The 10,278-nt window shown below is 36.4% G+C and overlaps 1 pseudogene; it reads right to left on the minus strand.

Moving 5' to 3' along the window:
• Positions 1-5,596: 5,596 nt before the first annotated feature.
• LOC140523720 (histone chaperone ASF1B pseudogene) lies at positions 5,597-6,249 on the minus strand (annotated as a pseudogene).
• Positions 6,250-10,278: the final 4,029 nt, after the last annotated feature.

The raw sequence follows: 10,278 nt of genomic DNA on the forward strand, positions 1-10,278 counted from the left end.
ATGTCTGCTTCTTAAAATTGATGGATTTAAGATTCGTCTTAAGTATTGCCATCTTTAGGTGTCCTTTCCTAATTTCTCTTCCTAACCTCATAGATACTAGTTCCTTCCCCTCTAAAGTTACTCTGTATCTTCTCTATACAGTTATACAGAGAATTAAGGGAGGACTGCCAATAAGGACTCCTTTCCATATTTGGGGATCTCTGCTACCCAACTTCCAAATGTGTCTCCAAAAAGCTGTAGTGGTCACATATAGGTAAAATCTTTTCAGTGTGTGGGCTAAACGAGGTTAAAGGTAATGAACAAAACTCAGATTGGTTAATGAATTAGTGGAGTTTTTACTCCAGTATGTGAAGACTTCCTCAGTGGAATAGCTGGATATGAAAAATTTGTTCCAATAAGTCATTAAGATGTTGGGAGCAGGTGTTATGGAGTGTTGAGAGCTTGATTAGACATTGAAGATACCAAGATCATCAACTGCAGTCTGAGCCATAACCAGACATCTTGACCTTATCTTGCCACTGGACTCAGATGATTTTCAAAGAGTGTAAAACTGACAACTTTGTGCAACTTTGCCTCACTTAAATCCAAATAATGTACTAGTCAAAAGAAATCAGCCACACCACTTTGGCATTTTTACCTCCCTCAAAGTCCTGTGGTGATTTGTAGATATCATTGGAGCTTTGGTGCTACAGCCCTGCACACAGGTTGCTCAGGGTGTAGATTCAGCTTCTCACTAGACTTAAGCAGAAGTGGGATTCAGCCTCTTCCTGAGTATCTAAGTAGTTTTGTTTGAGGACCACACTGCTCACCTCCTGGTGTGAAGAAAGCACTAGAAAAGATGCCTTATAATTTGTCTGCTTCACCTAACTTAACGCTGGTCTACTTAGCATAGCAGTCACAGTATTAGGCAAAGGGATAGGAGAGTAAAAAGATTTTATCATATTGAAAAAAAAAATTCACATGCATGTGTGCTGCCAATCATTGCCTAATACATAAAAGAATTGTCTAAAATATGGTTCACAGTTCTACAATATCCTAAGACTAAAAAATGCTTTCTGCACCACAACTCTAGGAGATAAGTATGAAGGTAATATTATCCTCATTTTATAGATGAGGAAGCTCACAGAAATCAAGTGACTTATGTAGGGTTACACACAGAAAGTAAGTAGCAGAAACCAAAAACAGTTCTCTTCCTACTGTGCCTTCTGTGTTAGGTAGGATTAGAAATCTATACAACTACAGAACCCATTTTGAGAACTATCATTACAATTTTCTGTGTCTAGAGGAAGTGCCATAAAAAAACGAACTCAAATTCTCAGGGACATCCTTAGACCATGTATGAAAGATAAAGTACTTCTGGGACAAGGAAGAGCAAAAGAAAAGGGTATTGTCAGGGAAAAGGGTGCCACTAACAGCTTCCTATTCAAATAATTTATTCATTCTATTCTGCAATTAAAAAACAAACAAACAAAAATGTAGAAAGCCTTTCATGAAGATAATTCCTCTCACCACTGGTACATGGAGTGTGCACACACCTATGGACTTATGAAATCTAGTAGACCTGAAAGACAAACAGCTCTTGCTGCAACAGAACTCAGCTGATATTTCATCCAAATAGCAGCTCTGAGTGAAACAATTTTTGTCTATTGAAGTCAGAACTGCATATACATTTTTCGGGAGTAATAACCATAATGAGGAGTACAGCTATCATGATGACAAGTAAGTTATTTAACTTGAAAAGGTTACATGCCAAGACCAAATTAGAAGGAGAATTGGTGCATGACTCCAATAGTTTGACCCCATTGTTTGAATGTCAAATATACATTTTCCCAAAACACTGTTTTATGGAGAACACACACAAGACAAGCGCTCAAATAGAGGTTAGAAGAAGTATTAGCTTTTATTAACAAGGATACTCTCAAGGTCTCTCTTAAGAACTTTGGAATCTATTGTAAGACATGAGAGACACTAGCACAGGACCATTTATGTGTCAGACACTGAACTGAGCATCTTTTACAAATATCATCTCATTTCATCTTCACAACAATACTAGGAGATAGTTGCTATTATTATCCCCATTATACAGGTGAGGATAACTGAAGCAAACAGGTTAAATGAGTTGTCCATGTTGCATTTCTTACATATTATGTTTACAACCCACAGTTTAAGAAGCACTGAAAAGGTCATGAGTGGAAAAAGTTAAAGAAGCCATGGCCTAGAACTGGTGTTAGAGGTCAGATTTGAATTCAGGTGTTCTAGACTTCAGACTTCTTGTTTAATGCATTGTGCCACCAGCTTCCTCTTATTTCTCGATCAGCTACCTTCTTCTGGATACTCTTACCTCTCAGTGTTTTTTGTCTTTAAAAAAAATGTTTTGTTTTTAATTAGCAAGAATTTATTTTCTCTTCTTCCCTACTTCCCACCTACCCTGAGGAAAATAAAAAAGAGAAATGAAAACTCTTTAATGATTATGCATATGGTCACATAAAACAAACCTCCACATTGGTCATATCCAAAAATGTGCATCCTACTCTGCATATTTAGCCCATTATCTTTCTGCAAGGAGATAGGTAACATTCTTCATCACTGATCCTCTAAAATTGTGGTTGTTCATTGAGTTTATCAGAATTCTTAAGTCTCTGGAAGTTGTTTGATTATACAATGTTTTTCTACTCACTTTCCTTTTGATCAGTTTATACAAATCCTAGTTTACTCTGAAGCCATCTCTTTTGTCATTTTTGTGGTACAGTAATGATCTGTTATATTCATATGATGCAATTTGTTCAACATTTCCCCAACTAATGACTGTACTCTTAGTTTCTGATAAGTACTACTATAGTTTTGTACCTTTTCCTTGATTCTGATCTCTTTGGGGTTTAGATATTAATAGTAGTTTCATTGCTTCAAAGGTCATTCAAAGTTCTATAGATTTTATGGTATGGTTCCAACTCGTTTTATAGAATGGTTGAACAACTTGTCAACTCTGCCAAAAATACAATAGTATGCCTGATTTCCCTTAACCTCTTGAATGTTTATCTGTTATTTTACCTCAGAAGGAAATATTAATTGGTCTCAAGCTCAAAAAAGTTTCTTGGAAAAGCTCAAGAAGAATTTTAAAAGTCAAATAAGAGAAGTAGAAGAAAAATGGGAAAAAGAAATGAGAGGTAGGTAAGAGAGAGTCATTAGCTTGGAAAAGGAAGGACAAAAATCGACTGAAGGAAACTCTAAAAAATGCAATTGGCTGAATGGAAAAGGAGATACAAAAAACCCTGGAAGAGAAGGTCACCTTCAAAAGCAGAATTGGCCAAATGTAAAAATTGTTACAGAAATTCACTGAGGACAAAACCTTCAAAAGCAGAATTGGCCAAATGGAAAAGGAGATACAAAAACTGACTGAAGAAAAAAATTCCTTAACAATCATAATTGTTCCAGGAATTCCTCAGTGAGACATCAATAATCAGCTAAAAAGATCAAAAGAATGAAAAAATAGAAAAAAATGTAAACTATCTCACTGGGAAAAACAACTGACCTGAAAGAAAGATCCAAAAGAGATAATTTAACAATTATTTGACTGTTTGAAAGTCATAATCACAAAAGAGACTGAACAGCATTTTTGAAGAAATTATCAAGGAAAACTTGATAAAACTAGAGGATAAAACAGTCATTGAAAGAATCCATTCATCAACTCCTGAAAGTGGTCTCAAAATGAAAACACCAAGGAATATTGTAGCCAAATTCCAGAATTTTCAGTTCAAGGAGAAAATACTGCAGCCAGGAAGAACGAATTCAAATATCATGGAACCATAATCAGGATTACACAGGGCATAGCAGCTTCCACATTGAAGGATCAGAGGGCTTTGAATATGAAATTCTGAAAGGCAAAGGAGTTTGATTTATAACCAAGAATCAACTACCCAGAAAAACTGAGCATAATCATTCAGGGAATTAGATGGGCATTAAATGAAATAGAGGACTTCTAAATCTTCCTGATCAAAGCTCTCAAGAGAAAATTTTATGGCAACTGCAAGACTCAGGAGAGATATGAAAATGTAAACGGGAAAGAAAAAAAAAGACAAGGTTATTCAATAAGGCTAAACTATTAACATTACTATATGGGAAGGTGATACTTGTAACTCTTGAGAACTGTATCTTTATTATGACATTTAGAAGGACTCTACATAAATAGAGGGTGTGAGTACAAATTGATTTTGATATGATGGCAAAAAATTGTTATTTAAGGAGTTGTAATGTTAATTACGTTAATGAGAGTTAAAGATCTTCCCCACCCATTAAAAAACTTGCCTATTAAGGGAAGCTTGATTAGGGGAGATTTGTTTCGTTGAAAAGCCCACTCCTTTTGTTAATTTATTTTTTATTTTTTTAGAGAGCAAAGAGGCTTTAATTAAGGAGGGGTGGGAAGTAAATCCTTTATTTCTCTCCACAACATTCTCTCTCATCTCCAGAAATTCAGCACCAGTTTTTCAAAAGAATTGGTTGATGTTTTGAGGCTAAAGTGAGAAAAAAAATCACTATAGTCCAGCCTAAGTGCTTTTTATTCTTCCAGTAACCATAATTTTTAATACAAAACCTTTAATACACAAATTGCATATGCAACAATAGCCACAAGGACAAAGGACAGATCAGAGGAAAAAACTGAGGGAAGGGGGATACTTACATGTGCACAGAGGTCCTCTTTTCTTTTGTCTCCAAAACACAAGAACCATCGTAGCTTTTCATAGCCTGAGAAATCATATGGCTCCAGAAAAAGTTAAATGAACTTTTGGCATTAGCTCCTAGTTAAGGGGTATAATTTACATTGAATATATTTCAGTTACTCCTGCCCAGGAAAATCAGTTGGTTAATTCTTGATCACATGCTCTGATCTGGCCAAGAGCAGTGAGGAATGAGTCATATTTGAGTTGAGTAGTCACCAATGGCCTTATTTTTAAATAATCCCTCAAAATCTCATTCTTGGCACCTAAGGGAATGGGACTTTCCAGGAGTTAGCAACATGGAGACAAGAATAAAATTCCACCTGAGGAAATAGAGGCAATCAGCATACCGAAAGCTATCCACCAAAACTTCAGGAACTCAAATTCTACCAAGATTATTAGTCAGGGCAAGTAACTGATTGAAGGTGGTTGGGAAGGTAAACAAACTAAGAAGAAACAACATGGGGGAGGGGGGTTAGGGAGAGAGAAGATCTCCAGTTATAGGTCAGGAAGCCCACAAGCAACCCAAAACAAAACAAGGAAAACTCCTTCACAGACTGAATTATCTCTGCAGAGCCCTAGTATCCAAAAAAGCCAAAAGGTCAGGAAAGAAGACAAAATTCGCAGTGAATAGAAGAGCTAATGTACCATTTGCTCTGCAGAACTGTAGGAAAACCTGTAAATGGTCTCTCTATGTTGAAATAATGGACAGACTAATGACAGGTTTTTCTTCACAGAAGGACCAGTTTAACTGGATTATAGCTATAGCTTAGAGTCCTAACCCAAGTCCTTCAGGCTTGCTCCAGAAATTTCCAGAAGGCAGAAGAAAAGCATTCATTTGGCAGAAATCCAGGTCCATCATACTTCCTAGGTCTCATTTTTAGTTAGATCCAGTCTATGGAGTTTTCAAGAGTGATGCTAGGAGTACAGTCTGGAAGATTTAATCCTTTGGTTGGGGGACAACTAGGAGGTAGCCCCATGTTTGAGACAGGGTCTTGGTGTTCAATGTCTTCCAGTTTGTCTGTGGTACTGTCCCAGTTAATATGGAATCAACTTACTAGGGCATTAGAAGCCAAGATGTTTTGCTGGAGCTGAGAGAAGTCTAGTTTCAGGGGTGGGTCCTCCCAAAGCTCAAGGTTGATATATTTTCATTGTTGGCATAGTAGCCAACTAGGATAAACTCCTGCCCATGGTAGGTACAGGTTATAAGGACCACAGTTACACCTACAGCATCAATTTCTGGGATTAGGAAGGGGCATCTTCCTGAAAGACAAACATGTGACGCCCTACTGGGACTGGCCTGACCAGTACTGAGTCTAGTATCTGGTCAAACTCCTTACTCTCTGCTGAACCCAAGTAAATGATTTTCCATTCTAGATTGTTGGTCAAGGCCTCACTGCAATCTAGGCTGATCTTGAACTGGAAAGGGCTGTGAAAAGGGTCTTGGGTTCTTCAGTACTGACACATTCAGAACCAAAACTTTGGCCATAGCCTCGTGGAGGCAGGCATGAAGGATACCCTTCAAGCAGTAGCTGCTGTTGCTGGCCCTTCCCTTCATTTCCACACCAGGCTCACTTTTTAAAAAATTTTTAATGAGGCACTGATTCTCAAGGGTTGTGATGCCCTCTGTCTCTGAAAAGTGTATATATATTCTGAGGTGAAGTTTTGTTTTGGAGTTTACTCATGAAAGTATTTGTTTGACTCAGTGAGACTCTGGGTAGCTGCTAAGGTGCCCCCTGGCTTTGAAAACTCAGATGTTGGTGCTTCTTTCTCTGGTAACTATGTATGCATGTAATGGTCAGGTAATTGGATCTGTCTGTTGATGGGTCATGTATATATTGTTTATGGTCAGACAGTTGAGAGTTATGTCTGTTGGTCTTTATTTCTCTTTGTGTTTTCTTTGAAGTTCAGGGTGCTGACTTTTTCTCCCGAACTAAGTGAATGTTTTATGTGCTTGATTAAAGTGATTGTTGACCCCCTCACAAGTTGCTTTTCTTTTGAAAAAGCAGATCTAAGAACTTGTATGACAGGTCCTCTTGTGTATATTGGGGACTTGGCTGATATAGTGGTGAAAAAATGATTGTACTTGGAGAAGATGAATGGAGGAGACAGAAAAGGTTAAATTACATCACATGAAGAGGCACAAAGACCTATTGCCATAGAGGGAAAGTAGGGAGGTGAACATTGTTTGAACCTTACTCTCATCAGATTTAGTTCAAAAAGGGAATAACATACACACCCACTTGGGTATAGAAATCTAGTTTACCCTTTAGGAAATAGCAGGTGAAAGGTAAAAGAAAAGGGAGAGAGGCTGATGAAAGAGAAGGCAGGTTGAGGGATGTCGTGGGCAGAAGCGATACACTTGTGAGGAGGGCAAGCTAAAAAGAAGAGAGAACAACTTAATGGGGAGGGAAGAGGAATAGAGTGTAGAGAAAGATACGGTAATCATAACTGTGAATGGCAAAGGGATGAACTCTCCCATAAAATGGAAGAAGATAGCAGAATGGACTAAAAAAGCATAATCTTACAAAATGTTTTTTTGTTTTCTTTAGCTACTCAAAAGGTTAGAAAAAGAACAAATGAAAAATCTCCAATGAAATACCAAATTAAAAATTCTGAAAATCAAAGGAGAGATTAATAAAATTGAAATTAAGAAAACTATTGAACTAATAATTAAACAAAGAGCTAGTTTTACAAATAAACCAATAATATCTATAAACCTTTGCTTAATTTGATTTACAAAAAGAAAGAAAATCAAATTACTAGTGTCAAAAATTAAAAGGGTGAATTTGCCACCAATGCAAAGGAAATTAAAAAATACTTAAATCCGTTTAAGAAAGAAAAATTGAAAAAGCCATCAATGAACACCCTCAGAATAAATCTTCAGGGATGGATGGATTCACAAATGAATTCTACCAAACACACTAATCCAGAAAATTTGATTCCCAGTTCAGAGAATATGATGGATTAATAAATCAATTCACCAATTAACAATCATTTATTAAGCACTGACTATGTGCCAGTCACTTCATTAGACTTATAGATAACCCAGTTTGTGTATGACATTATCGTGATTGAATAAAATCCCTACTAAGATCCACAGTCATTTTTAAGAGATTAGTTTAGTAATACACATAGAATAATTCTAAATGAATTAAGAACGCACAAACACTCTTTCCTTAAGGGATACAAAAATGACAACAATAGTATGAACATAATAATACTAATGATGATGGTGTTGAAGCTTATGAGTTAGTCCCTTAGCAAATGTATTCAGAATAGGCATTCTACTTGAACAATGAGCAAGGTCCCAAATTGAATATGACAAGAGAAGAGACTTGGTCTTATTTGATGAATTGTGTGGTGTTATCAGTGGTCCCCAAACTACTCTATGGCTCCAAAGCTTATAATTTGAATACCAGTAGTCTTTCACAGATGCTGTATGTTTAGAACATCATATTTTAGAAGAATCAAAATTATGTCACCAACCCTAAAAACAACGGAGAAACACAAGGTGGTTATAATTACCTTGCATATATCACCAACATGAATTGGTGCATGTGAATAGAAGGATGGGTAATTTCAAGGATGACAGGAAAATGAAATGGATCTGGTTCTCAACAAGAACAATTAACACCTGATGGGCAGGTTGAGCATTATGCTGCTATCCATAAAGTGCTTTTTTTTTTAAATCCAGAGGAAGTTAGATTTCTATGAAGAACTTCTGAAAGTTTATGAACAAAAATTACCTAAGATTAGAAAATATGGATGTGTTGTTCTTCTCTTAGTAGAAGAAGTACCCAGAACAATAAGCTCAGAGATCATACAGAGTAAAGAGTTCTGAACACTGGACCTAAGATTGAATTCCAGCTCTGTCACTAACTACCTATATCAATTTGGGGAAACATTTAACCACTCTAGACCTCATTTTCTGCACCTACAAGATGACAGTTGAGTTAGGTTGCCTCTAAAACCTCTTGTATATTGAAATATATCAGTCCTGTCATTCTTTGCATCCTTGAATAAAACATGCTTATGTCTTTCAATGAAAGCTGAATCATCTCATTGCTTTGAATCTCTCATTTTAAAAAGCCATAAATAATAACAATCAACTTTCAATAGAGATCTAAGGGCTACAAAGTACTTTATCACCTTAACTTACTGAGGTAGGCAGAATATAAGTATTATTGCCATTTTATAGATGAGGAAACTAAACCAGAGAAATTTTCCTATGCTCATGCAGCTATAGTAAGTTTCAGAGCTGGCATCACAATCGAAGATCATCTGACTGCAGAGTATCATGGTATAGTGAATAGGTAAGGTGAACCTAGGTTGGAATCCTACCTCCAATTCTTAACTAGTGTGACTGTGGATGTGTCACTTAATAATTATGAATGTCACTTGCTGAACCTGTAAAATAGGAAGAGGATAACTATAATACCTACCTTACAAGATTATTGAGATCATTGAAGAATATATGTAGTGCACTTTACCAAACTTAAAGGGCCATAAAAATATAAAAAAAATAGTCAGTCATAACCCTTTATTAAGTGTCCAACATGTGCTAGGAACTCTGTTAATAACTGAGGACACAAATAAAGGGAAAAAAATTCCTCCCTCCCCCCCAGTTCAAATTCATTAACCTGTGAAATATATTTGTCAACCTTTTGGAAGTTCTTGGACTATTGTTTTACAATCCCTGACAAGGATAAATGCTGTGGTCTAGAAGGGGACAGCAAATTTTGGCCTAGGAAATAAATGCAGCCTTTCTAACTAATTTTGTACATCAGAGATATTAGAATGTTTTTATTTAAAAAAAAATTTACTCTCCAGGGCTGTACGGTTTATCAAGGGGATAATCGCTATGTAGAAATAAGCTTTATACAGGATAAATTGGAAATCAACAGTGGGAAGGCATTAGAATCAAGAAGGATTAGGAAAGACTTCCAGCAGAAGATGGAATTTCAGCTGAGCTGAGGAAAGTCAGAAAGTAGAGATGATTTGGGGGAGCATTCCGGATATAAGGGACAGCCATTACAAATATTCCAAGTCTAAGAGACAAAGCTTTTTTAGGTTCCTTGAACCTCCTATCATCACATCTATCTGAATGCACAACCTGCTCTGTGTATGTGTGTGTGTGTGTGTGTGTGTGTGTGTGTATTGTTCTCTGTCAACACTAAGTGACCTACTCATGGACACATCTAGAAACTTTACCACAAGCTGCCCCTTGACAAAACTGTCATTCCTGTGTCATTCTTTTCAATATTAATAACACAAAGAACAATCTTCGAGTATGAAAGAAAATGTCATTGAGACTTTTGCTTTTATTTATATGTTGACTTCCTACTGTTTGCAAAAGAACAACAACTTTGTGTGAATTAGGTAGTGCAAATATTATCACCATTTTTTTCAGATGAGAAAAGAGTTTCAGGGGAGTTAAGAAACTTGCCCAAGGTGATATAGCTTGCAACAAAGATGAAATTGAACCCAGATCTCCTGACACCAAGTCAAATGAGTGTTCTATTATATTCCACCTCTCATTCTACACACAACTTCATACTTCATA

Source organism: Notamacropus eugenii, chromosome 1 (genome assembly GCF_028372415.1).
Source record: "Notamacropus eugenii isolate mMacEug1 chromosome 1, mMacEug1.pri_v2, whole genome shotgun sequence".
In the NCBI taxonomy this organism is placed as follows: domain Eukaryota; kingdom Metazoa; phylum Chordata; class Mammalia; order Diprotodontia; family Macropodidae; genus Notamacropus; species Notamacropus eugenii.